Here is a 26,284-nt window from a genome sequence, read left to right on the forward strand (position 1 = left end):
CTACGAGTATTATACACAATAAATAAATACTTTGTTGCTAGGAAAACGTGGACAGCAGATGAGCAATAACTTCAGTGTCGTTGTTTTGCCGCATACTGTATTACTAATCTGTAACTTGCATTTCTCACTGCAATAGAAATATATTTTGCATAATTATTCCGTTATTTGACAGTATCCTCTGACATAATGATATGTCTCGTGACCAGAACATAGCATATAAAAATTGGAAATTTATCCTTTGAAAAGGTGGAGCAATTCGTATAGGTCTAACTTAGAGCAACAGTAACAAATATAAATGGCAAGCGGGAGAAAATTAAACGTAGAATAAATATGGGAAATGCGTGTTATTATTCGGTTGAGAAGCTTTGATCATCCATTCTGCTCTCGAAAAAGTTGAAAGTTATAATTTATAAAACAGTTATATTGCCGGTTGTGAAACTTGGACTCTCACTTTGAGAGAGGAACAGAGGTTAAGGAAATTATTTCGGGCTAAGAGGTATGAATTTACAGGAGAATTGAGAAAGTTACACAACGCAGAACTGCACGCATTGTATTCTTCACCTAACTTATTTAGAAACATTAAATCCAGACGTTTGAGATGGGCAGAGCCTGTAGCACGTATGTGTGAAATGCATATACAGTGTAGTTGGAAGACCTGAGGTGGAAAGGATCTTTGGGGAGTCCAAGGCGTAGATGTGAGGATAATATTAAAATAGATATCAGGGAGGTGAGATATGATGGTAGGGACTGGATTAATGTTACTCAGAATAGGGACCGATGGCGGGCATAGTGAGGGCGTCAATGAACCTCCGGATTTCTTAAAAGCCATTTGTAAGTAAGGAAGGTCCACACCTGTGGAGGAACTGTTAACGCATCTGGCCGCGAAACCAGGTGGCCCGGTTTCGATTCCCGGTTGGGGCAAGTTACCTGGTTGAGGTTTTTTCCGAGGTTTTCCCTCAATATGAGTAAATGCTGGGTAACTATCGGTGCTGGACCCCGAACTCATTTCACCGGAATTATTACCTTCACCTTCAGATTCTCCACACCTTTGGAGTAACGGCTAGCGCGTCTGGCCGCGAAAGCTGGTGGCTCTGGTTCGATTCCCGGTCGGGCAAGTTACCTGGTTGAGGTTTTTTTCCGGGGTTTTCCCTCAACCCAATATGAACAAATGCTGGGTAATTTTAGGTACTGGACCCCGGACTCATTTCACCGGCATTATCACCTTCATCTCATTCAAACGTTAAATAACCTGAGATGTTGATAAAGCGTCGTAAAATAACCTACTAAAAATTCATCGAATTCAGACGCTAAATAACCTAAGATGTTGATAAAGCATCGTAAAATAACCTACTAAATGTAAGTAAGTAAATCGTCTAACATATTGCATTACAAATAAATTCAAATAGATTTCAAATAATGCGTAGAAAAGTATAACAATTTGTAACTTATAAAATTTGAAAAGAGGAAAATAAAATTGAAAAAAATATCACAAAATTTCAATGTTAACTTAAAAATAATAATTACGAAAATGTTGCCTTAAAAATTAAATTTGAAGTAAAAAACACGTAGTTTTCAAAATTGAAAATGATTGACAGATAGATCGTAAAAACCTATCCGTATGCAGGCATGAATAAGTTCTCTCATAAGTTACATATGAAAAGTAAGTAATGTTCATGAACTGACTTTCAACCGCGAGTATTCTAATAAATAGCATCTATGGAATTGATCACAAGTAGAATATTGATGAAATACTTTACTTTTGAACCGTACTGTATATCATATGAACAAAAGGGAACACTAAAATGGGGTTAATTTGAACGGGGTTATAGAATGAGGATGACGTACAGTAAGTGCATATACTCTAGGAGGGTGAGACTGCAAAGTGTGAAGGGAGGGGAATGAGAACTTGACGTATGCTGCGTAAGTTTTCAGCTATGCAAAGCGTCCCCGATGCAAAATTAACGACGGAATCCACAACTTACATCTCCAAAAAATGAGGCTGGATGCTAAAACACAGGGAGCGAAAGGGCCACGTGGTTCTGAGCGTCGGAGAGTATTGTCGTGTATCATTAATTTTTCATAGCAATTCCCGTGGTCCTGTCTGTCACACGTTTGTGAAAGCTCGTGTCAGCCATCTTCACGAATGGAGTTCTCATATAACTACTAAAGCAATACCACAATCCTATATGCCAATTTTATATGTCGATATGTCCTGCGAAGTATTTCTGTAACTTTTATTTGAAAATATGTAATTCAAAACTCGATTAACTTGCTTATATTTTCTCGCCAAATTTCACCATGAAGATATATAAGTTTAAAAAGTAGATATTTTATTTTGTTCTGCTTTAATATTATACCGGGTGGTCCAAACGTTTCGATTAATTTTAACGAAAAAAAATCTTTTATCGCATTAGCCTAGAAGATTATTTACAGGAGAAAAATGACGGACTGATTTCAGTTTACTTTACATATATTCTTTAAATAAACGATTCTAGATAGAAAGAGACCATAAAAATTACCTTCGTTAAATTTTTCAACTCTATCTACCTGAAATCTACGATTTGGATGTTGGTTTGATTTTTATAAATAGAGTTCCTTGCCTCGGACTACATTTGAATGCTATACATTCAAAATCTCCTATATCCACTTCCACAAATTAAAGGATTTTGACTGTAACTGGTGGTAAATAGAGGGAATTTCCAACCTAACAGTGACTTTTAACAAACCTTTGGCTTTGAATTGAGTGACGTTTTGAATTCAAACTGTATAAATCATTAGAATTCATTCTTAGCAAGCAGTATGTGGACATAACTCAGTTCTGAACAAAATGGTCTTTAGGAGATTTTGAATCTAGTGGTTTCATTTTATAAGGCAAATATTTATGATGTTGTATCTATCCCTATATTCTTGTATTAGGTTTAATTTGTATTTCAGTAACTAATTCTTTCTTTGTTCTAATTCAATAACAAATTTTCCAGACGTCATTAATCAGATAATATTTCAGTATTTAGATTATATTGTAATTGTTATTGTAAATTTAATATTGCAATATATAATTTTAATTTCATTCATTATATTGTACGATGTATGAGGGGATGTGTGGCTTGACGACCAATGATAGTAAAAGGAGGATAGATTTAATTGTCATTAAATTATGAAATAATACGTAATGATTCTTGACTTCACTCAGCGTTTTGAAGCTGACATCGGTCGACTTGAAGAAATGAACAAAGAGAAGAAGACAATTTGTGAGCTGATGTTGCATATTACAAAAAGAAATATGGCTTGGAAGATATGTGTCAGAGGTTCAGATGTTGGAGTCAGAAGTACAATTCCAAAACAGCTTGCTAATTTTTTAATTCCCTTGGGCCTATTTAGGAGAGATGATTGTTAAGGTGTGTGAAAAATGAGAAGAAAATTGCCTGAAAGGAGCCCGGTATAGATTCGATTCTAATGAATAATGGATCGTTTGGCTATGGAATGCATCTAGAATAGTTTTCATCTAGTTCTTTGTAAGACAAAAATATATATTTTTTAATATTAAATGTTTTTTCAGAGTATTGTTACACAAAACAATATTGGCGCATTTTTCTCAGAAACTAATGAATATAGGATTGTGAAGTTTTCAGAGTATGTTAATAAATACATATTAGTCATATTCATACAAATATTTTAAGGCAACTCAAAAAAAGTCTGCTTTATGCCACTTTTTCATTTGTAAACAAATAATTTTTTCAACAACGAATTTCACTTTGGAAAACGTATTAGGCCTATATATCTTTCACGTGTTCAATTTTATGTCACCTTGTTAACATGTTTCGGCCTGCAACGCCCATCATCAGAACTGGTCGTTTCTGGTTTTAGCGCCTTTTGTTTTGTTTCCTGTGGGGGTGTGTTTGTGTAGTGTAATGTGGAGTCAAAGAGTGTGTGAGTTCTGAAATTGTGTTGTCTTGAGAATTTCTTTTGGCTGTGTTTTTGTGTGTTCCTATATTTCGTGTTGTTCTAGTGCAGGGATGTCGAACAGCGCTCTCAAACTGTGAAACGATTAATACTGTTTCCTACCGTACTTGAGCTGAAACGACAATCAGTAAGGTCAATCTGAGCTCACTGTAGCAGTGTTCTGTACGCAGTGTATTTATCAACAGTGGCAGCTGGTATGGATCGGGTGTTAGTAGAACACGCTTGGTTCGTGCTAGCTACAAAATTTGTGAAATTATTGCAACGGCTTCAAAGCTATTTACTGACGGAGAATTTGTGAAATGCTGTTTCATAGCTGTTGAAAAAGAGATATGTCCGGAATACGTTAATGTTTTTAAATCTATATGTTTGTCTCGTAATATTATTGCAGAGAGTATATCAGAAATGGGAAAAACCGATAGCAAGAATGAAAACTTTTACTTGTTATTCACTAGCTCTTAATGAAAGTACCGACCGCAAAGATATGGCGCAGTATATTCATAAGGAGTGTCGATTCAGATTTCAATGTATGGGTAGATGTCATTTCCCTAAAGGATAGAACTCGAGGAGGAGATATTTTTAAATCTGTAACAAAAACTATGAACAAATTTCAAGTCACGCTGAAAGTAATTAATTTTATACATCAAAACAGTTTAACTTTCTGAACTTGAAGTTGCACTGCTACAACAAGTTGATTTTTTAAACATGATATTAACAACATTATTATTATGATTTATTTCCGTCACTAACGAACAACATTCATGGAATGATTCAGTAGATAAAACCCCTGTTATTATTATTATTATTATTATTATTATTATTATTATTATTATTATTATTATTATTATTATTATTACTTACAAATAGCTTTTACGGAACCCGTAGGTTCATTGCCGCCCTCACATAAGCCCGCCATCGCCATCGTTCCCTACCCTGTCTCCAGTCTCTATCATCATATCCCACCTCCCTCAAATCCATTTTAATATTATCCCCCCATCTACGTCTCGATCTCCCCAAAGATTTTTTCCCTCCGGTCTCCCAACTAACACTCTATATGCATTTCTGGATTCGCCCATACGTGCTACATGCACTGCCCATCTCAAATGTCTGGATTTAATGTTCCTAATTATGTCAGGTGAAGAATACAATGCGTACAATTCTGCGTTGTGTAACTTATTATTATTATTATTATTATTATTATTATTATTATTATTATTATTATTATTATTATTATTAATCCTCATACATTCTTTGTTCATCAGAGTTCATCAAGTACAAATCTGAAATGAGTTCCTAATCAATTAGTAAAACTGAATAAAAGTTATCGAAGTACTAGCCGCCGCATTAGTAGTTTCACTTTTGTTTACGAATATTCGCCCGGTCTGCTTGCTACCTGTGTTCAACCGTGGCACGGTAAGGGAGGAGTGAAGGCTCTGCAGTTCACAGCTCGAGAGCGCTGTTCGACATCCCTGTTCTAGTGTGTTTAGTTTCTGGCGCCAAGACCAGCAACGACCAGTTCTGATGATCGCCGATAGCAGGCCGAAACACGTCAACAAGGTAACATAAAATTTAAGACGTGAAAGTTATATAGTGTTAAAAGTTGTGTAATCAAGATGTACAACCAATTTCATTTGAGCCCTAGTACAAAAATTATGGATATATTAAAAATGAAATATAATTGAATGGCTTTACTTTAGTTTCCTCTAACATAAGTGTTTAAAATTTCCTTACCATCAGAACTATAGAAAATTAATGAAGTGTACCGGTACCAATGTTATGTTGTGTAATGGTACTCTAATAAAATCTATAATATAAAATATATATATTTCTGTCTTACAAAAACTAGATCGAAACTATAGTGGGTTCATTCAATAACAAAAAGGCTTATCATTCAGCACAAAACAATTCGAAAAGATATGTTCATTAGAACCAAATATATTCCGGACTGCTTTCAGGCAATCTTTTCTCATTTTTCACACACCTTAACAAACATCTCCCCTTAGAGGTTGGAGCCAGGAGGACAATTTCATAATTGCTTGATCATTTTTGGACTCCCTTGGGCTTTAAGAAACATATTCCGAAAGAGATGGCAACAGCCTTCCTTAAATGATATATTTTAATTTAACGAAACCATTTATATAGTCATTAATTATCTTAAATTAGCTGATGATCTTTTGTTAGCAATTAACTGTATTAGTTATATATCACGGTATTATAAGGTATTAATAATTGTAATTTTTAAGATATACTTCTCATTTACTGTCAGTTGCTTGTTGTTTTGATGTGTTATTCATTTTTTACACTTCCACCTTATTAATTGTTATTTGTCATTAAAGTGCCCTTTGCATACTCTGTCATTTTGGCAGACCTATATAATTATTAGGAAAGTTGTAAAAAATAAATTTCAAAATCTCCTGGCAGAGGGAAAGAAAAGGCCTGATGGCATTATATCTATAAATAAATAAATAAATAAAAAATATAAATAAATAAATACTACGTCAGGCACTGAAACTCTGACTCAATTATTGAAGCTGTACTCCACACATGCTTCAAGATGTTTTCGGAATAAGTAAATATGAAGTACTGGAATTGATTAACAATATCGGAAGTATAAAAAGGAAAACTAATTTTAATGAAGGTAGTAGTCATTCCATTTTGATTCTCCAGCATAAGTTCAGATTTTTAATCACTATGTATAGAGTGCACAATAAATTTTTCAAATCATTGTCAGAGGACGTAAATGATTATTCTTGTCTCAAAATAAAAGGTAATTTGATTGAAAGGCATAAATGCTGCTGTAAGATGAGACACTTTCAGGATGAAATCTGATCGAAGGATATAAAGTAAAATTCTTATGCATAGATGTATCGGAAAAGGATATAAAGTTGGCGGTCTAGTGTTTTAGAATGAAAATAAAAGGTGAAAGTATTCCGTTCAGAGGCACGGGAATAGAACACAATGCTTTTATGATTTCTGTACTGGAGCGAAATGGTGTGGTCAAAATTACTCTCTGTCCGCCTTTTTACCCTCGGGAAAGATTCGGTATTCAATAGAGTAAGAAACTGAGTGGTTCCAGGAGATATTACAGAAATTTTTCAAGTAGAAAACTCCTCCATCACCCAGGATTGAATCCAGGAACTTCCAGCACATAGCCAGGTACCCTGTACTGCCCTTCCGTCGTAGAAGTAAATTATACATACAGTATGAACCGTAATTGTCATTAATTTTAAGGGATTATTCTTTGAGATATTTCAAACAAAATATTTAATACAATTTTCTTCGTTTTTATCTTCCTTTTCGAGATAAAAATTGTTTTACATGAAACATTTTATAGAGTGTTTTGGGAAAGCCATTGATTTTATTCTCAACATGCTCAGTCAATTTAAGAGAGCAATGCATTGCGACAATAAATTTTTAAAAGAATTTTAGTGATTAGCGACTGTTTCGGTCCCAAATTTTCGGTGAACAGACGGATAGGTAACAGATGTATGAGTACCTGAAACTTGGACCACGCTTTTTCGGTCATTGGTATCTTTGGCTCACTGCATATTGGTAATGACGTTTTGGGTAATTATGGTATATTGGTACCTTCTTCGGTCATTACACCCTAGGAATATAATGAAATGGAAGGAATAATTATTTTTATTGTACGCAATTGCACAGGAATTTGCCTGAGTAGATATTCAATTTCTTCCTCTTCACTACCACTATCAACCGCACGCTTACTGGGGTTGATATTCAGTTTGTAGGCCAGTGTCCTTAAATAAACATCCAACTGTCCACTGGTCTTACAGTCCTGGTATCTTGCCACAATGGACACGATTTGCTCTTGATTCTTGATGTATGTTTTATACAGGAGAAGCCTTACGTTTCATTGATTGCTGCATAAAAATTTAAAAAAATAATAACGATTCAGTAAATGACTGAAGGTTTTAACGAAGGCCCTTTGAACTTTTTATCCAATGTAAGTTCATGTTTAAAATACATATGGTTGTTCATAATCCCTAAAATCCGAGAAATATAAACGAGCTCCCGAACAAGAAAAAAGAGAAGTATTTTAAAACTGTATATTATATCCCCTTCCTTTAGCATTTGGAATATTTATCTCTATCTGTAAAAGTGTCAAAATTAATTTCCGATGGGTTTCACTTCTTATATTACTGGCATATGCACTACACTTGGACAGTTTTTCATAATTACGGAGCTTCTAAAATAATAAAGTGAATGTCTCTCACTACCAAACCTTTTTATTATAACTATTTAACCAACTATATAGTTGACCATGGCAATATGCTTCTCAGTCTTAATGTGCTTCTATGTATATTCATTTTATTCATTCTTGTGTATTTATTGACTTTCATTAGCAACGCTTTTCCTATCTTAAAACTATGTTTCTCTTTAGTACTTACTACATTTTTAACCGAACATGAATGCCAGTGAATCCATCATATGCATTAATTTAAATGATAGAGTCTATAGTTAAGTATAAGCACTGTGAATTGTGATGATGAGAGTGTTAGTGAACTGAACAATTAAGTATTTAATGATTTAATGACATTTTCTTTGTGCATGAGTATCGAAATATATTTTCGTTAGCAACACATTGCTATAGAATACTAGGTTATTTTACGACGCTTTATCAATATCGTAGGTTATTTAGCGTCTGAATGAGATAAAGGTGATAATGCCGGTGAAATGAGACCGGGGTTCCAGCACCGAAAATTATCCAGCATTTGCTCATATAGGATTGAGGGAAAACCCCGGAAAAACCTCAAACAGGTAACTTGTCCCGACCGGAAATCGAACCCGGTTTCGCGGCCAAATGCGCTAGCCATTACACCATAGGTGTGTACCACATTGCAATATGTTTAAATTTTATTAGTCTGATTCATATCTACGTTCATGAATGCTAGTGAATCCATTAAATGACTGCTATGCGATAATCCTAAAAAATCTGAAGAATTTATTTTAATTTTATATGCAGAGCGTAAATGCTGGTTTCATGGTAGCTGTGTCTGTTTATACAATGATGAAATGAAAGTTATTGATGAGTCTAACTATATCTGGCTCTGTCCATCTTGTTCATAGAAAAGTGGAACCTATAATATCTCAGCCCCAATTTGCACTGGCAGAAATCTTACAAATACTTGAAAGGACTGCCAATACACTGGGCTAGGGCTTATTCCAATCAAACTCCTGACGATCTTCTATTACATTCAGAAAATACTTCGAGTTTTTTCATAAAACCGTTGCTAATTATAAACTTAATACAAGAGTTTTAAGAAGAATTCCTGAAGGAGGTATAAGTTTTGTTGATAAATGTATTTCCGAAAATACTCAAGAATGTTGGCAAGAGCTTCTGCTTTCAGCATATATCGTCCTCCAGATACCTGTTCAATCAAAAAAGACATCAGACAAAATACATGTCTAGTGTATAAAACCAAAGAGAACATTAACGATTTTACACTGGAAGCTTCTCCACGTAAGAATAAGTCTAAACTTTCTAGAACACGCATTGTTGAAGCTAAAGTGGCAGACGGTGATATAAACGTAGCTGTTCGAATTCTATCTTCTGATTCAGGAGTAGTAGTGCTTCACGAGCTATATAAGAGGCTTTAGTACAAAACACCCTCCATCATCATTTCCAGATCCTCCTACCACGATGAAGTGTGTTTGTCAGTATCTCAAGATATGGTTTTACAACGAATAAAATCTTTCCTAATGGCTCTGCATCTGTCATTGATGGGATTCGCGCCCTACATTTAACAGATCACACATCAAAATCTGCAGGAGATTCTGGTAGGCGACTTCTAAATGGTATTACTAGATTATTTAATCTAATGTTGGTCGGTAAAGTTAATCCTGAAATTTTTCCTCGTTTATATGAAGGCTCTTTAATTGCCAATGAAAAGAAAAATGGCGGGATACGTCCAATAGCAGTTGGAAATTCTTTTCGCAGATTATAGGCTACGTTAGCTTGCACTTCTGTCAAGTAGGAACTTAGTCATCATTTACGTCTTCAGCAGCGTGGTTTTGGTACCCTAAAAGGCTGTGAAGTCATTATTCAGTCGGTACGTTCTTTTCTAAATCATAACGAATACAGTCACAATTTATACTTAAAATTAATTTTAGAAATGCATTTAATTGACTTGAAAAAGACACAAACCATGAACTTGTTAAGAGCAAGATCCCTCAACTCTACGCATTCTAGTATCAAGCGTGTAGAAAACCTTCCAACCTGTTTCAAATCTGACATTATTTCATCGAAGATTAGAATCCAACAAGACGATCCGACAGGTCCACTTATATTTAGTCTAACCCTGAAATCTGTCATTATCCACTTGAACCTCATCTACCTGAATGACGGTACTGTGGGGGGAGATCCACATATGGTTCTTTTCGATCTTGAAAAACTTATAGATTCCTGCAAATCCATTGGTTTGGACATAAATCCCTATAAATGCGAATTATACTTCTGCTGCACACAAGACGATACTGTAATGTCCGCTCTCATTACTGTAGCTCCCGGGATTAAGATAGTATCTCGATCTCATTTGACTCTCCTTGCATCTCCCATTTTTCTTCCAGCTGTAGAGTATGCGAGGAAACCTTGAAATTATGAAGAAACTGTTTGATGATCTACGTACATTCTCTTTCCACACACACACAGCGTACTTTCTCCTAAAGTATTCTTTTTTAATTCCTAAATTAACACATTTCCTTCACACCATACCATTATGGCTTTTTCCATCCCTACTTAAGAGACTGATGATCTATTGACAAACTGTCTGGACTCGATTCTCAAAATACGTCTTAAGGAAATTAGATTTTAGCAACTCTGCCTATTGCCTTTGGAGGTCTTGGAATCCGGAGTGTGAGTGATGTTTGTCAGCCTGCTTTCTTTGCTTCTGCATATGGAGTCCCTGACTTCGTCAAGTCCATTCTCTCAATTAACGGTGTGAAATCGGGATCTGTTATGTGAATGAGGCTTTGGAGAAATGGTTCAGCATTACAGGAAACAACAACGTTCCAGCTTCTCCAGATGTTCAAAAACAATGAGACAACATCCACGTCTCTGATATCTACCCGGCTCTACTAGAGTCTTCATCGTTTCTGGTCGATCAAGTAAGATACCATGCCATACGATAGAACGCATCAGGGTATTGGCTTAAGACAATACCATCTTCCAATATCGGCACATTAATGGACAATATTATGTCCTTTAAAATTGCTGTGGCCTTCAGACTCGAGTGTAAAATATGTTTCCGACATAAATGTCTCTGTGGAGCTGTTGTTGATGCCTATGGTCACCAAGGCTTAAGTTACCCAAAAATACCGGGAGATTTTCCAAGCATTTTTAGTTAAAAGACAACATCAAAAGGGCCCTTGTCTCTCCTGGTTTTCTACCTTTCCTGGAACCTATTGCAATCAGCCGTTCTGATGGAAAAGGAACAGATGGATTGACCTAGACATTTCGATCTCATGGAAAATCTCTGCTATGGGATGCCACCTATGTCGACATCTTAGCACCATCTCATTTGCCTTCACTCCAAAGTCGCTGGTTCTGCTGCAGCATCTGCTGTGAACATCAAAAGGAATAAATATCGGGATCTCCAAGACAGATACTTATTCACTGTTTTTGCTGTTCAGATGTTGGAACCTTGATTCTCTGAGGCTAAAATTCGGGAAAAAAATTGCAAGCGCTCAATGGAGATTCCAGGTCGACTCACTCCCTGAGGCAAAGAATCGCTGTTGCCATCCAGCTAGGGAAAGCTGCCAGTTTTACGGAGATATTTCCTCAAACACTGGCTTTGGAGAAAATATTGTGAATTTTATTAGTAACAACAATGTAATTTATTTGTCACAACAGTAATTGCTTTCTACAATTCACCTTAAACGCTCTCGTCAACAATTGGATCCTCACTGAACACAGTATTCGTTATAGCACTCCACCGACGACAATGATAATTTACTTGGACTATTACGCACAACAATGAACTGTTAATCTTAACTAATATTTACAAAGCACTATTTACAAGTCAGAACTACCAGTTCTCAGTTCACAGTTCTTCTATCTCAGTCACTCGAGTTCACAGTATCTCGAACCACAGACCTTCAGAGACAGTTCACTGTACTCGAACTCGGGTCCCTCCAACTGCGGTCCACTGCACTCGAACTCAGGTCCCTCCAACTGCGGTCCACTGCACTCGAACTCAGGCCTTCGGATGCTGACGCAGATGCGGACGCACACTCGAGTCGAACTCCGGTACACAAGACTGGCTTCCTTGCTCTGGCTTTCTCACTGACTGAATAACTGAAAACTCAGAAACTGCTGTCGTTCCTTCGCGACCGTAATTTATAACCACAGCGACGTAACATCGAAGGTTCCACCCGTCTCTAGAGATGGCATTCCAGAGAAATCCAGGGCCCTCTTCTCTCTGCCAGCACCAGATGCGCGCGCAAACTCGTCGCGTGACGTAATACACCCTCTCTCTTCTCTCCACCGCGCGACGTCACTCAATGTTCCGTGCAGCCTGTGCGATCTGTTTTCATGCGGGACGCTGGTCGTGAGTTCGAATCTCACGTCGCTGTCACAATATTTTATTTTTTAAATTTTAAATATTGTCCAAATAACAGAACATGGAGTGATGGTGCATCTGGTTCCCTTCATCTGGACCAGTATCATGGTTCCTTTAATCTGAAAATTAGTAGTTGATTGGAAATTTACTTCAAGTTCTTTGGATACACAGCGACTGGTGATCTCAATTAAGAAGGCTTCTTGAAGATTATTTTCATATTCTCAATTAGGCATATGTTGAATTTTTATAAATGTTTAAATGTTATGTTCTATTTAACGACGCTCGCAACTGCAGAGGTTATATCAGCGTCGCCGGATGTGCCGGAATTTTGTTCCGCAGGAGCTCTTTTACATGCTAGTAAATCTACTGACATGAGCCTGTCGTATTTAAGCACACTTAATACCATCGACCTGGCCCGGGATCGAACCCGCAACCTTGGACATAGAAGGCTAGCGCTGTACCAACTCGCCAACCAGGTCGACTTGACTGTCTATATCTTTTATATAATATGAATGTGTTCTTTTATTGATAACAATTGTATTTTCATCATATACTTGATTCCATTGCTTGACTGTAATATTAAAGAAAAAACTATTTAAATGTTATTACTGAACTAATAATAGGTATGTGTCTCTCTTAAATATTTGAACTCGAAATACCACGACCACGAATTAAAAAACATTATCCCATGTTTACTACTGCTTGGAGTCCACGCCCGTATACTATTGACTGAATTAAATGACGTCACAGACATATTTGTTTCTCTTTCTCTACCTACAAAGGAGCGGAGGTCGACATATACGATATGATTTTTGTGTTTTGTTCCTCTTTAATTTTATTTTATTCCTCTTTCGTTTTTCGGGATTACATTCGAAACACATTCACGTATCTGCAGGGATAGATATGGTATAAAAGTGTTGGTGTTATATATCTTAGTTCATAATATAAAAATCCACACTACTTTAACACTTTCAATGATATTTCGAACGCTTGCATTACTATCGTGCTAAAAACCATTGTTTTTAAATTGTTCAAGAAATCATTCCTGCACTTGTCCTAAAATCTGGCACATTAAAATTTTATTTCAGAATAATTTTATCAAAGGATCGTTATATTATAATAGTTCAATTTCTAATCCATTTCCCATTTCTTCATTTCGACTCAATCCCCTTTTAAGAAATTAATTTCCTTTCAACCGTTTTACAGTAAAACGACATACTTACGAATATTAGATTCTACTTCGATCATCGTTTCTCACTTGATATAATTTTTTTAATTTTCATCCAGCAATCAACGAAACTTCATTACAAAGCTTTAATACCAAATATTTATATATTTTTCTACTTCCAAAATATTTAGGAAATATATATTTTAAGCCCTCACTATAACTTCGAACTCAATTTCATATAACGGGATTTAATAGCTCCGACAGCATCTAGCCTACTTCCACTTATCAAATCAATTGATATACACAATTTCGTCTTCACAGCTATGAAATTTATATTTCATACATTACGATTTTTAAAAGCAAACTTGGGCTGTATACCTCTACGAATAGCAACAATGTGTGTTATGATTTGTACAGCGATATGTTTGTACTTCGAGAGTAACAAAAGTTATCTTTATGAACCGAAACAGAAACCATAATATTTACAGTTGTTGGTAGTCATGTTATTCGCAGATAGTTATTATTTGTTTTGAAGCTTCGTTTTTATAGTCTCCAGACAATGTGTAATGAAATTCTGAACACGAGAATAAATTTATTTGTTTGTTCAATCTGTGCTCACTTTATGTGAAAGAGAAATTGCCTTTGGAAATGGAAAATCGTAAATTGGTAGCGTAAATTAAAATAATTCAATGCCTACCTCGCATCAGAAATTTGAAAGGATAGATTGAGTAATTGAATCTCATTCCCGAGAAGCTATTTTTCTTAGTATTAGGAAAGATTACCGTTAGTCTGGTATGAACTTACTATATTGTAATGAACTAAACTAAAATCGCGCCGTTCTTTGAAGTATTTTGTAGCAGTCGCAATTCTTTCCAATAAATAGTGGATTCGTGGAATTTCGAGTGAATACAGGCGAGGAAATCAATTTCCCAAGGGCATAAAATACCTTACCTTCCTTAAAACACAAGGTATGTCGAGCCCAATGTTGTTAATTTATAGCACAGAGAAAATGTTAACGAAAAAATCCACGGAAAATTATAAGCTATATCAAAACCCAACTTTTATGATTCACCGACCGATATCTACATAATTTTCATGAGATTGTAGACATCTCTGATGGTCGAATGAAGAAAATAGAAATTAGTACGTGCTTAGGTAGGCCTACTGGGTACTAAAATACGCAATGGATTCATGTGTGAAGTGATTATTTAGTTCTAATTTATTTACCTACCTACCTACTCACTTACATACCAGCCACCCATTCATCTAATTATCCACGAACCTACTAACCTGCATACCAACTTTCCATCCTATCTATCTACCCATCTACTCTCCTATCCACTTACATATACCTGTATCTATCTACGAGTACCTGTAGTGTGCTAACAAACAAAACACAGTGCTTCCGTTTTCGCGTTGTGCATGACGTCAATCTTCCACATCAACTAACTGATAATGCGAGGAATGACAGAAAGGAAGGGTATTTCATAATTTTCGATTACCTCAAAATGCGCTAACGTAGTAGAAATAGAATGGAGATATATTGTAGTACCTACAGTGAACCGTACTTCACATTAGCAGATCCGTACTCTTAAGGCAACTTGACACAAATGAATTATTTCCAGTACAAATTGACTGGCAGGAGCACTAGATTTTGAAACGTTGTTTTTTTAGTTGGTCATTTAACGGCGCTGTATCAATTACTAGGTTACTTAGCGTCGTTGAAATTCGTGATAGCGAGATGATATTTGGCGAGATGAATAAGTTAGATTAGACTAGATTAAATTAGATTAGATTAGATTAGATTTTATTAAAGTCATTAGTATTATAACAAATACTATGGACATAGTCAATATAAAACAAAACGAAGTGAATAAAATTATATTAAAAACATAAGTTATTAACTGAGGACTCAAAATATTCACTAACACTATAAAAGCGATGATTAATCATCCAACGTTTTAAAACATTCGTTAATGTATTATGAGTAACAATATGTGCAGACTTATGTAATCTATTAAACATAGATACTACCATGGACATTAATTATTGTTTTTGTTGTTTCCAGCCTAACATCAGATTCAGTCTGGTGAATATTGTATCTTGTATTATAATTATGATGATCAGATCTGTGAAAATAATTTGCTAAATTATTCTTTACCTTCAGCAAAGAGGTGAAGATGTAAAGATTAATAACAGTCAGAATAGCCTCATTTATGAATAATGGCTTAAAATGGGCATCATAAGCAGAACCGATTAATATACGTAAGGTTCTTTTTTTTTTGTAATATGAGAAGATTTGATACATTAGAACTACTTCCCCGTATAGTAATACCATAGGTTATTATGCTATTAAATAAGGCAAAATAAGCATTTCTTACATACATTTTCGGCACTAGTACGTCCAATTTACTTAATAAATAAGTAACTTTTTAACAGTTTAGTAAAAAACATAATCACTATTTGGGGACTCAAGATAATTTGGGATCTAGTACAATTCCTAAAAGTTTGGCAGATTATTGAGGGTTGAAAATTGTGGGATTACTTAACGTAAGTAACACATGTTGTGTCTTAGTCTGATTTAATCAAAAACCATTAGCCTCAAACCAGGTGCTTGATCCTAAAACGCCACTTCTGTAACTATAGAGCATTCCACGTTATTTATTTATTTATTTTTTTTTTGGGTCTTGCCTAGTAAATCGTAGAAGCTTTGTGGTACAGAGTAGTTTCTATGGCAACAGGTCATTTGATGGAATAAGCTCAGTGCTTTTTTCTTAACGTGTAATACTCTATAGTTACCTAAATAAATATTATTAACTACTGTTGTACTCTAATCAAGAAATTAGCTGTTAAAAGCTGCATAGTTATATTACTTCCACTCTGTATTGGTGAAGTATATCTTCTTTAATTTATTACCGACAAAAATGATGAATTTTCGTTCCGTAGTTGCTTTGTAATACCTTATTCTGGCGTTTTGGACTGAGCACTAAATCGATTCTTCGTAGCGGGAAGAATTATCTCATATAATGTCGACTAGTGAGTTCGACCAGATCTCTCGAATTTATGGTGATGAAAGATCCAAAATAAGTAGCGAAATCCTGTTTCACAACTCAGTTATAAGGGCTGAAATAATCATGGGACTAACCTTACATTTTTTCTTACTGTTTAGTGATTTTTAATCTCATGTGAGAGAGATTTGTGGACGTGAGTCCAACAGTGAGATAGCAGGCCTAAGCTTTACCATGGACTTTTGCGCAATAGATTTATACTTGTTTTTATGTATAAATAATTATAGACCCCAGAGAAATTTATTTAACAAAGTGTCATGTTTTTAATAATTTAATAAAGTAAAAAATATCTTTCCATCTGATTCTTCTATAGACATGTTGTAATGCGTGACGATATCTACAAATAGTCTTTCCCGCAACAGAGTTTTCATACTTGGTGCCTAATCAACACAATTATAACATTCCATAATGTTTGTATAACTGGATACAATTTTGTCTGGTGCCAGAAATGTATGTAAGTTATGTATTTATTAACACTACAATTGGGTATATACCCGATGACAGTGCTATATAATATACAATAATAACATCACAATAATTACAAGCAATAAAATTACAATAATTACAGTAATAAAGAATATAATAAACGTAAATTTAAATCTAACTATAAATAACTAAATGCAATAAATCTAGGATTATAAATAAGAAATATGCTATAATAACACCTACTATAAGAAAAAGCAAAGCTAACTTTTAAGTATAGTACTTCTATTGTCCACCGTTCTGGCTGAGGAGCTAGCGAGTCTGACTCCGAACCCAGCGGTCCGGGTTCGATTCCCGGTCAGGGTGAGGTTTTTTCGGAGATTTTCCCTCACTCCTATGGATGAACATCCATCCATGAATATCCTCCCCCATCATCCTTTCCTCATCATCCCGTTTCTGGTTTTTCAGATCACTCTACAGGCGGTCTCCCGGAACTACTGGCTCTCTCGACCGGCCTCCGTGGAATGTAGCTAAACGGCGTTGGATGGCTTCTGCAACGAGCACTCGAGGCGGGCTTACTCGGGGGAGGAGTTTCGCCTCGGACGGACAGGGGAGACTTTGGGGGAAGTTGCCGAAGCAGGAATGGTATATGAATTTCTGTTGGCTGTAGGGACTGGTAGTTAGAGTCTCACGTGATTGGGTTGGTGCGCGTAGGGGATCTATGGCACGCAACTCATTCCATATCGAGGGTTAGCGCAATAGATCTCAACAGGTCGTAGTGCTGGGCCATCCGTGCGACCCTCACTTAAATTTCATTCCATTCCAAGTATTTCTATTAAACCCAACTATTATTGACTTAAGTAATTACAAGTCACCTTAATTAATTGTTTATCAACTTATTTAATTATATATCAGCTTAATTAATTACATATCAACTTAATCACATGACACAACTTCTTTATTTTGTTTTCAATTTCAATTTCTGTGTTAGCTTAGGGGCTTTTCGACATCGTAATAATTTTCACGCCACAAAAGTACAGGTATATGCGTCTTTCTAGTGTCGTTGGAAATAGTAAAACCTCGAAATGATATATAATTCTTCAATACATTCTATAGATGTTACATTAATGCATTGAGTTGTGGTGTATAACAGTTGTATTCAAATTTTTACTCCTCTTACCCCTAGAGACACTTTTTATTCAAGCTTCTATCTCCGAAGTTGTTAATTCACATTATACATAAGTACAGTATATCTAAATTTAATTAAAGTCAACATTTATCAATTATTTAGGCCCAGTTGTACGTACACGGAATAAAGTCCTGTTAAAATTAATTCAATGGTTACGCGAGAAATGTATTGTACGAACTCAGAATAATGCATTATCCGGGGAATATTTTTCTAATAAGCTATTCCATGCTTTTCAGTCTCTATTAAGTTCTTGTCTAGAGAATAAATTATAAAATGGCAGCAGCATTTGACATGAATATTTCAGATTCTGATGTTCAGTTACGATATAATGCATTTTTAGAACGCGAGAACAGAATAATATATAGACCTGATCTATCAAATGAGTATAACGATGGAGAATTAATTTCTGAAAAAATTCGGACCAAAAAGTGACACCTAATTAAGCGTGCTGGAATTAATAAACGATTATTTTTAACATATGACACATGGCTAAAATAGTTAATATTATCATTGTAAAGAAACTGCATTTTTAACCAAAATTATGTTTAAAAAATTTCATGAGACCATTACAATATCACGTTCTCCATTCCTGCAGGTATTAGAGCATTAATAACCTAGCTATAGACTCCTATGCTCTTGCGTTTTGTTTAGATGTCATGGCACGTTTGGTTTCTACAACGTTCTTATATCACTGGAACACAAATAAACTTTGTTTCTGTCCTTTAGGTGAAACTATGTAATTTTAACTAAATGAGAAATGCTGAGTTCATTTCTGAAAACCAAAATTTTCTAACACATACCATTTTTATGGTACACCCACTTCGCTTATTTACACAAATTTGTTACACTAGCACATAAAGCAACCTTTGTTTGGCCAAAATTTACAAATTAAAATGCCTTTTTTTATCTATTACGTTTTTAGACAGCTTCTGCAATCTCTCTGATGAGTGATCAGAAATATTCAGTCAGCATACTTGCATTCTACCTTCCACTCAAGCACTTTTCGAAGGTTGATATTTCTTGATGAAACCTCTCCCCGTGTTCATCGTTTATAGCACCAAGGTTTTTTTTTTAAAGAAGTCCAGATGGCTGTCAAGAAAGTGTACTTCCAGTGACATGTTGCTTCCCATAAGATGAAAGTAATGCAACATTTCACTAACATTAAATAAACTTTTTATTTTGGAGAAACAGTACGTGCTGGACAAAAAACTAACTGCAGATTCGTTTTTGCGACCACAAAATACATCGAATACACATATTTTTATAAAAAGGAGAAATTTTATGTTGTACAGTGTATTCATTCACTATGTCAACTAACTTAAGTGTATCTTCTGTCTTACAGTTTGGATTTCTAATTCCTTCTGGTTTAATCTTTTTTCACGTAGACAAAATAATGATATTAGGCCTATGTTCGGAAATGTTTTAACAATTACTGGTATTGTGAACGTACTTTATAAACAAAATATCACCCAAAATATTACCAAACTCTGTTCCAATTCTGCTAACTAAAGAATACATAACCTTAGGATAAACGCACATCATACAACACGGTACTCTATTTAAGCTCAGTTGTAGGCCTACGAACATGAAATAATATTCGGTTAAAATTAACTCCATGGTTACGCGAAAAATCTGTTGTACGTACCAGGAATAGTGCACTATCCGGAGGATATCTCCCGAATAAACTATTCCATGCTCTCAATCGCTGTTAAAGTGTTATCTAGATAATAAATCTTAAGATGGCAGCAGTATTAGATATGAATCTCTTATACTAATTGTGAATTACTATAATATATTTTTGAGAACGCGGAATGAAAATAAGGCATAATAGACCTGATGTATGAAATAAGCATAACAATGAAGAATCTGGCAAGATTAAGACTAAAAATGGACGCTGTTTTAAGCGTACTGGAATTAATCAAGATGATTTGGAATACATGACACACAAGTAAAAGTACCGTAGTTCACTTTATCAAAATTGTAAATAAATGCTAATTCTTGAAATAATTAAAGTTAAATTTTAAACAAGTTTTAAGGCAATATTGTACATAATATTATAATATCAATATTATGTTCTTCATTCCTGTAGGTAGACTATTTATCTGAGCATTAAATAACCTGCCTATAAACTCCCGTGCTCTAGTCTTTTGATACGTTATAACTTATGACATCAGTTTCTTTTCTAGCACATTATTGTAGTCATTCACTAAATTGAATAAATCCTCTATCTTATATTAGTTTTGATTTCTAATTTCTTTTGATTCATATTCATTTCTTTATAATAAACTCCGTAGACAAAATAGTAATAATATGTTCAGAAACATTAAAAAAAATTGTATTGTGAATGCACTTTATAAACAAAACACCATCTAAAATATTGTCAATGTCTATTCCAATTCTGCTAACTATAGAATAGATAACTTTGGAGTAAACGAACGTCATACAACACGGAGCTTCATTTATTCTATAGGTATACTATTTCACGAAAAGCTGTTTTAAAATTTATTCCGCGATCGTACAACTGAGCCTTATTCTATTTTTAAACTATTCCACGAATTGCTATTCTCAGATTTATTCCGCGATTTTACAACTGGGCGTTATTCTATGGTTAGACTATTCCACGAATTGCTATTCCAAGACTTATTCCGCAATCGTACAACTGGGCCCAAATCTTCTACTTGTAAACTATGAAATAGATAATCATGCTATTAAATAAATAAAGGAACAACATTAGAGATATCATAGAAAAGAAAAGTTATTTTATTCAATTATTAACTCGAATGGTTCTGTCCTTTTAATGAGATACCTGACGTTTTCTGCACGCCAGCTCCTTGATTCTTGGTCGAATCTTCGCGAGTGTGAGTTTCAGAGATGATTCTGAATTCAAGCGATTTCTGTGTTTCATTTTGATTGGTGTCATTGCAGAGAAACCGTACTTAAACTAATAAGTAGAGGGGAATGGCAGAAGGTATGAAATGACAGTGTCACTAAGTTCTATACATACTCTTTGCAAACATAACTCTAGAAGTCACAAATTGACAAGTTTTAGATTTTATTTTCACTGCACTATCAACGGATATTTCTAGGAAACTTTCCTTCAATTTTAAGGGAAGTTCAGAGCAATTGAATGTTGTTGAAAATGGATTTGTAATCCAATCATTAGCTCCAATCATTCATGAAATGTATAAGGTTATTTTAAATTTCACGTATCCCAAAAAGTCTCGCGTACCTCCGGTTGGATACGAGTGGTGTTTATGACTGGAGTTTGATAACAACTAGAAGCTCTCCATTCACGTGAGTGGGAGGCTATTATGTGTTTCTTCGACCTCATCAGTAAGGTAATGATTGATTTTGTATTTTGATATTTCTCTTAACTGCTGTGCCGTTTTGTTTCGGCACATTTGGTTCATTTCTTTCCTTTTCCTTTCTTTCTTTCTTTTCTATTCTCATTATTTTCTTTTTAGTATTAGTTTACCTCACCTTTTCATAGATGGCTTTACTTCTCCTCCATTTTTAGTCTTTCATTCTCCTTTAGATAGCTTGTTTCTTTTCTTCCATTTTTGCTCTATTATTCCTCACGTATAAGGAGCGAACGTTTGTGATCACATGACTTGAGATTGGTTTGTCATTGCCCATTTTGCTTTTGGCGTCGGTTTTGGAGGAGCATTATCATACTGTTTGAGTTTTGGGGGAGAATTTCGTTTTGAGGGCAGTGTGAGGGCGACACTCGAGAAGTAAGGTTGGACGAAAACTGGGGAGAGCTGTGGGATCGCAGATAACCCAGTTCGGGGAGGGACGTGGACTGATGTAGTCTGGGATCGAACGGGGTTCGTGACTTTCTACAAACGGAAACGAAGCCGAGCTGCGGTGATGTATGCTATGTGTTTATGAAGGCATGAATGTCGAAGAGAGACCATTGTTTGAGTTGGTTTCGAGACTGGTATATTAGGAAGTTAAACAGGGTTTTGTATGTTAGTAATGTTAAGTTTATTAGGATTCACAGGAGGAGTTTGATCTCATATGGAGTATGAAAGAATAAGCTGGCATTCGTCAAGGGATTTACATTGGTTGTATTTGGTTATGTAAAAGTGATTGCTACCATATCAGACAAGTTGGGACTTGTCTAGCAAGCTACTAATAATTACAAACTATGAGTACAGATGGCGTTACTAGTTTGTGTAATGCAGAGTCCGTGGATATCCAGAGTACCGCAATCGTTTGAGCCGGCAAATGCCGACAAATCCGCCATTGTTAGTCCAGCGCGCACTATTCAGTATACAGTTGCATAGGGAAAGAATGTAATTTAAATGCGAAAAAATGCAATGCTACTGTGTTCAGAACTGTTCACAGAGAACTGAAAAAAGCGCACATTTGTTTTCTCTGTGACAAGGTGAAAGAAATAAGGAAAAAGGAAAGAAGTGACTATAAGTATAAAAAGGAACGATCCGCTACCTAAGCGAGCATACATCGTGAGATTAATGAATGACTGTATTTTGATATTTATTTTTCCAAAATTTGGGCCCCAAAATATTTTTATAAAACTAATCTAGAATTTAAGTTGATTCAGCAATGATATTTCTACATAAAACAAATGAAAGTCACGTACCAATTAGTATCAGTGTCAAATTTTTACCATTTTCTCCCTTTCAAATCAAGCATTTCTGAATTTAATCCTATTTGCTATTTGCAAGAATAACATAATATATTTGTGAAGTTCTGAATTTATTCTTGAGGCAAGATTGTATTGTTTGGCTCGATTAGAAAATACAAAGACCGTAGAAACTAGAAACCCTATTAAGGTTAGACTGATGTGAAATTTCAATTTTCTAAACTATTCTAAGTAGATCTATGAAATTTTGTACTTTTAATTTGCAATTTTAAATTGTGCAAATTTAGGTTTTCAAAAATTGCTACTATTTTGGCCAGAATTTTTGTCTACATACGTGTCAGACCTTCAGAAACGAAACTTACTATACAGTTTTCCTCTTTATTTTACTAAAAAATAATTAAACATATTTAATGCACTAAAAGTTTAAAAACAGAAAAATTCAACTCGAGCGTAAAAAACTTAATATCAAAAAATACCTCTTCTGGCTGATATGCATAGACTAAATAATCAGGCAGTACATCTCACTTGACAATATGTGTCAGAGGAAGACAATTGTTTGTAAGTATCTGAAGTGTGATTAGTGGAAAATGTAGCTAATCGGCGAAGTATGCATTGGAGGGGGAAAGAAACTTGCCACCCTACCCAATTATCTCCTGGCCTAGTTTTCTCATGAGTGATGCCTTATTGGTGGTACTTATGAGGTTCAAATCTGTCTTCGGACAATTGACTAAACAACAAGAACAACAACAACAAAAAAATGAGTGTTAGGTATAATAATGATAGTAAGTTTTGTTAAGAACATATTCAAAAACCTCTACAAAAAATCATGCATGTAGTACAGAATCTGTAGAAAGAGTAGCATTTTTAGCAATGCAAAATTTACAGAAAATTAAAGTAGAGAAAATTGACTTCAAAAGTTTGGGATAATAATAATTAACCAGGTCTCTGTCTTTTTTATTTTCTAGGCATTTTGAAAAATATAGAACTATCATATTATATACAGAACTTATCCTTATATACACTACCACGCTGTGCACACCTAACCTACACTAGTAAATAAAGATGACTAAAAAATTATGTAATCTTATGAAAACACTATAATAGATAAATATTATTTATAAATCACTATGGACTATAGACATTATTATAACACTAACAATAAAACTGTTAGAAACTTGCAAATATTTCTTGTATCACAAACAAAAACCAAGCATGGGAAACACGTTGTTATGGCTACTAGCAACAAGTGGAATTATCCTTTAGATAAGAGTTGTGCTCTCCTTTGTAACTAAATATCTATTTTGCAAATATTTCTTGTATCACAAACAAAAACCAAGCATGGAAAACACGTTATTGCTACTAGCAACAAGTGGAATTATCCTTTAGATAAGAGTTGTGCTCTCCTTTGTAACTGAATATCTTTTAAAGGAAAGCAGCCTTTGAAGTAGGTCTAACACCTGTTGGATTCTACAAAGAAATATTTCGAGAAGTCAAGAAGCTACACTGGCTCAATCGGAAATCTAATATAATAAATAATGTATGAAATACAGCGTAATTTCCAAAATGGTCGCAGAATTCAGAGTGGAGGTCGTGGACGGAGAATTTAAATTAACAGTCAGAGCCCGCAGCCGTTTAAAATGTGACCCTAAACAGCTGATAGACCGGTCGTATGGTCATGAAAATTGGCAGAGGGCATCTTTAGATCATAAATGAATTTTTAAAGATAAAAACAAAGAAACGATTTTTTTTTACCAAAAATGACAAAATCTCACATCAGTGTATCCTTGGGGACATTATAATGAAATTACTATCTTCCATACTTTTAAAGCTAAACTCAAAATGTTTATCACTAGTATATATAATTGATAATAACACATGTACAAACTTTCGTCTCTCTCTATGATAAGTGGTTTGCACTTTTTTAATAACTTAATTATATAGTGTATTGCTTAATGCAAAAAGTCCCTTGCGTCACAATTTACATTATTTTTCATTGATATTCACTTATAAGCTTCTTTACATACATTGGAACAAACATTACTATTGGAATTTTCTGTACAGCGAATGGGTAAATTAGTAGGAATTTTTATGACTATTAATTTTTTTTATTTACTAAAAAATTCTAGCAATTTACTTATTAATTTTACAGCAAAACCTTTGATTCCATGTATGTAAGGAGCCATGTAAGTGAAAATCACTTAAGAATAATGTCAATTGTAGTGCGACTTTTTATGTAAAGCGGTTCAATATTTTAATAAAATAATTAATAAACTGCGAACCACGTACCATAGGCGGATGCAATTTTGTACACTTGTCACTAATAAGCAGATATACCAGTGATCAAAATATGGTGAATCTAGCTTCGTAAGAATGGTAGTTATTGGTTTCACTGTTGTGAACTCTTAAAACTAATAAACTTCGAGAAATTTCAGTGTAGTGTGCCCTTATATGCGGAAGCTGGAGAGTTTGCACGAGGAATGTAGTTGGAAATGTTTAGATTTATTGTTATTTTATTTGCAAAATTGTTCTTTTCATTTGTTACTTGTAATTTATTAAGTTCATGCTGCTGTAATACCTATAACTGTGATGTTTATGAAGGAGTGTATTGAACACTTAAATGCGTATTTGTGCTGTAATAATTATTAAATGAAGTTTTTATACATTAGTATGTTGACTGATAATAATTTTCTATAATGTGAGAAGATCCTTTAGACGTTTTTGCCCTTCAAATTAAAAATATCTGAGTTTTACTTTAAATATTCCTATCCCTAGCGTGTTGAAAAGGACTAACAATGGCGGCCGACTCGGTGATTGCGCTACTCTGTATATCCACGGACTCTGGTATAATGGCGAATGCCAGTTCAGTGAACTGCAATAATAAACAAAGTTAGTTGGAGTGGTAAATTATCAGTGATTGTACTTTACTGGAGACTTTAGTTCATTTCCATTATTCGAAAGTGTTATTAATAAATGTTGACAGAGAGTGTTAATGATTTACCGTATATGAAGTGTTTTCTTTGTGCCACCTTACCAAAGAGACAGTCGACCCTATCATAGCTTTCTACGGCAGGGTAATACTTTATTGTTGTAATATTGTTTACTCAGTACTTTAACCAACTATACAAAGTAAAGATAGAAGCCCACCGTTGCACTGCTATTGTATGTTTACATAGGTATACTATTATTAATTGCTCAGAATAACCTTAATTAACATTTAATAATAATAATAATAATAATAATAATAATTATTATTATTATTATTATTATTATTATTATTATTATTAAATTTCT

The sequence above is a fragment of the Periplaneta americana genome, chromosome 5 (genome assembly GCF_040183065.1).
Source record: "Periplaneta americana isolate PAMFEO1 chromosome 5, P.americana_PAMFEO1_priV1, whole genome shotgun sequence".
NCBI lineage: Eukaryota > Metazoa > Arthropoda > Insecta > Blattodea > Blattidae > Periplaneta > Periplaneta americana.